Here is a 4,500-nt window from a genome sequence, read left to right on the forward strand (position 1 = left end):
ATATATACATATACAGTACTGAGCTAACGTAAAAAGCTATAAAAGCATGACCAAGCAAGTGCAGGAAAGATTTCAAATGGGAGCCTACATCTTGGACAGTGTGCCGGGGCCAAAGGTGAGTGGTATCATGAAACATAAAAAGTTATGAAACATGGCTTAGCGGGCAACAACAAAACAAAACAAAAAACAAAAAAACCACAACATAAAAAAGATCCAACATGTTATACGTCGTTCGAGTTATGGATGAAAGTCAGAATCTGTGAACACTGGTAAACGGTCATGAAACATGTCCCGTTATGAGCACACATCGAAGCAAAGTTTTTATGGGGCGCACTTAAAGAGCAGCCACCATGATAGTGCGTGTCGATGTGTGAACGAAGTGTATGGAAATCAGGTCACATGAGCTCGGATTTGACAAACAGCGCTTACAAAGATCGAGCCCCATCATATTATTATTGACATTTGGAGGAATACTTCTTAATTATTATTATCATTATTTTTTTTGCAATGGTTTTACGGCGTTCGCAAATGCGTAAGGTCATATGAGCGCGTGGGACACATAAAACATTTTCAGTTGGTAGGAAATATGAAATTTTGCCCGGGTGACGGCCGAAGCCTATTCTTATCGATTTAGACCACCAAGGGATCTTTAACGTGCCCAACTTGCACACGGGACCTCCTAGATTTTTCGCCCTTTTCCGAGAAGGCTAGGAGTAGATCTTTCCTACCAGAAGATCAGGGGTGTGGCTGAACGACAGTACTAAGAAGGAGCCAAGGAGTAGAAGTAGAAAGGCTGCAGAAAGATCCAGGAGCCAAAAGGAGGGAGCAAAGGAAGTGAGGGGCTGGGGGCAGAAAGCGGAGACAAAAGCAGACGTAATAACATTTCTAGAGAGCAAGAAAGAAGGTGAAAGGAGACAATTTTAGAGAAGAAAATGTTTCGATCGCTACCCGGATTCGAACCCGGGACCTTTGAATAAGAGGCTAACACCTTAACCTCTAGGCCACGAGAGCCCAGAGGAATTATTCTTTATGAGACACAGTGAGCCCCATTACATCGTCTCTTAAAGTACTTATACATCTTGGGACAAAGTAACCTCTCATTGGGGGCTTTCGTGACCCAGGGGTTAAGGTGGGGAGCCCCATAGTTTTACCCTAGGGGAGCAAAGAATAACATCTGCCGTGATACTGCGTGTCATCATCATCATCATCCGGTGCCTTGCCGACTGGCGTGGGCGATCATGGACCTCCACTTCACCTTGTCCTGCGCACTTCGTGTCATAAGAGACGACTAAAGGTACATACGTCTGGTCTCTTGAAAAGTGCCAGTTTGCGGAGGGCCAACTACCCGACCCAGTAATTACAGAAAGCTGTAGCAACGGAAACAGACACGCTTGATTATTTTTCCATCTTGGGAGACAGGGGAGCTTCTGTAACAGCTGGAACAATGAAGGACAGCGGACAAAGTCAAAATGACTCTCCTGACCTGAAACCTTCTCTGTCGAACAAGTCTCTCCGGATTGCGTCGTGGAATGTTTGCACCTTGTATGAAGCAGGGGGAAGACGTGGAGTGACATCAAGCGACTAGCCCATGATAGGGAAAGGTGGAAAGTGTTTGTTCGTGGCCTATATCCTGATCCAGGGTGAGAAAGGCAATGATGACGATTACATCGGTACTTAAAGTACTAATATACTTTATGGGACAAAGCGGTCCCATTACATGACCTCTTAAAGTATGTATACTCAATGGGATAGATTGAGACACTTTAAAGTTAGTGGGCTGTATGGGATAGAGCGTTACATAATAAAAGCAATCTATTCTTATTCTTATTCTTATTCTTATTCTTATTGTTTTTATTATTATTATTATTATTATTATTATTATTATTATTATTATTATTATTATTATTATTATTATTATTATCATGATGATGATGATGATGATGATGATGATGATGATGATGATGATGATGATGATGATGATGATGATGATGATGATGATGATGATGACGATGATGATGATGATTATTATTATTATCCTTCTCCTCCTCCTATTCATTATTATTATTATTATTATTATTATTATTATTATTATTATTATTATTATTACTGTGCGCGGTATGTTCTTAAAAGGATTCTCCCACGTTGCTAGCGTGGGCGCAGTGGAGTGTACGGTTTTGTTTTGTGGAAGAATCACCAACGACTTCGCAGGTGCGGAGCTATCAAATAGTGACAAATACACTTGTAGGCCTACTGAAGTATTCCGTTCACAAAGATTACAGACTTAATTCTTATTCATTTACACCGATCACGAATTAAATAGGTAAGTGAAATGAAATATTCCGTGGATAGAGGTCACAAGTTAAAGTATTCAGTGAGCAGAGGTCATAAGCAAAGTCATTCGGTGTTTAGAATTCGAAGACTAAGCTTGTTCTGTGAACATCAGTTGCGATGCAGTTGTTTGTTTTGTTTGTTGTTTTTTAAAACTGTCACCACCATTGACTGATAAAACTGATGCAGAAGATGGGACTGGAAGAAAAAACGACCTAGGACAAGAGAAGACATGATGGGCCACTCAAGGACTTGAACCCTGACTTTGCTGTTAAAACTAAGATCATCACAATTTTCTGCATCAATTGCAGATACCAGCTTTTTTTTTTCTTCTTATCATTCACATTTGGGTTGGTTTTGATTCGAAAGCTTAGGTAGATAACAGCAGATAAGAGTATAAAAAAGTGTTTTGAATAAGATTAGCTTTCGTGCCAAAAAAATTAAAATAATGAAAACAATAAATACATATAAAAGAATCGTTTTTGAAGTGAAATAATTTTTTTAAAAAAGAATTAAAGAACCAAAACCTGTAATTGAGGAAAACAACACTCGAGAGAGAAAGGGGTGAAATGGGGAAGGTTTGGGGGGGGGGGGGGGGGGGTACATGGAATACATTGTAATTGAAAAGTAGCTTAAGCTAGATGACAAAGCAAAACGTGACTGTAACAATTTGTTACAAAGGTAAAATATGTGCGTGAGACGAAACAAGTAGATTCTATGATATGAACATTTTCTTCTTTCATTACAGGACAAAAAGATCTAAATAATTACGCTTACAATTACAATAAAATGAAAAGTTTTTCAGAAAGCCGCCAAAAAAAAAAAATAAATAAATAAATAAAAATTAAAGTTGTATTTCACGCAACATCATGGTACTGAATTTGACCCCCCACCCCCCCCCCTAAAAAAACAACAACCAAAAAACAATAAAACTTATGTAAAACCTTCGGAAAAAAGGGGTGGGGGTGGGGGTGGGGGGGTGGGGTGGGTGTCTTTTATTCAAGTTACACAAAAAAAGAAGAACAAGCAAAAGAAAGCGAAAAAAATCATATTAGTATTTGTACGTAAAATCAAGGGAGCAAGAATAATTGACAAGCAAAATTGAAATAGCAGCGACAAAGAGAAGAAATGTGAACATGTCGTACTTACATGACAACGAGGCCCAGAGGAATGACGAAGGAAGAAAGACCGCTGCTCAAACAGCCTCCAAAGCAGGTCAAAGGAGAAATTTTTGGTGGAGCGATTCGAACACACAAAAGGAAAATTCCGGCGCGGATTTTTGTCTGACGAAGGTCACGGTCACACGAGATAGAGCGTGGACGTGATCAAGGGAAAGAACCGCGGTTTTGTTGTTCTTTGAAATTTGTTGCTGTGGGTTATTTTCCTTACTTCACCGTGGGTTCTCAAAAGGGGTCATGGATGTACACTTCAGGTTGAAAAGGGGGTAACTCTATGAACGTGAAAGGGGTTTTTACAAAAGCGCCTCTTTACAGCTTATAATATAGCTTCCATGAGGATTTTCCTCAAACACAGCATATTATTGTATATCTACGGCTGAAAGGGGCAGAAAAATGAGAAAATTTTGTGTGCACCAGCTCAAGGGTTTTCTGTCCGAGGGAGAAGGGTAACCTCATTTGTGAGGCAGCGTGGTAGAATCAGGCTCTCGTCAAAATAATCAAAGTGAAGAAACTTGCATTTTCCGCAGATTTGTGATTTTTTTTTTCAAATCTTTGTTTTTTGGCTCAACACCTTCCATGCCATTTAAAGAACTCATTTCTCTGTGAATTTTTCTGAAAAACTGATTAAAGGCACACAAAAAATGTAAATTTTCAGTTACCACGGACTTTTAAACTAAAAGATAATTAATATTTGGCTGCCATTTTCTCACTAATTTTACCTCTGAAAACAAGTGACCCCCACCTCCTTCTTTCGCAAATATCTCGACTTGTATTCAAAATAAATGGATATTTTTTCATCCAAATAAAGACAAGTGAACAAGCTTTAAGATGATACCAATAACTCTACATGCCCAAAATTTGACGAGAGCCTGATTCCACCACGCTGCCTCACATTTTTGTTTGTATGTTTGTTTTGTTTTTCTTTAAAATGGAAACGTGCAATGGTCAGGCTTAATTTGTTAAAATACATCATTATATTTTATTGTTTAATCCA

The 4,500-nt window shown here is 38.8% G+C and overlaps 1 protein-coding gene across 1 annotated transcript in view; it reads right to left on the reverse strand.

The window, feature by feature from the left end:
- The window catches only part of LOC106011303 (cysteine sulfinic acid decarboxylase), a gene marked incomplete at its 3' end in the record, with an annotated part of 58,217 nt that extends 54,538 nt beyond the window's left edge, over positions 1-3,679 (reverse strand). The window contains 1 exon segment of the mRNA XM_013080455.2: positions 3,478-3,679.
- Positions 3,680-4,500: the final 821 nt, after the last annotated feature.

The sequence above is a fragment of the Aplysia californica genome, unplaced genomic scaffold, assembly GCF_000002075.1.
Source record: "Aplysia californica isolate F4 #8 unplaced genomic scaffold, AplCal3.0 scaffold00086, whole genome shotgun sequence".
Taxonomy (NCBI): domain Eukaryota; kingdom Metazoa; phylum Mollusca; class Gastropoda; order Aplysiida; family Aplysiidae; genus Aplysia; species Aplysia californica.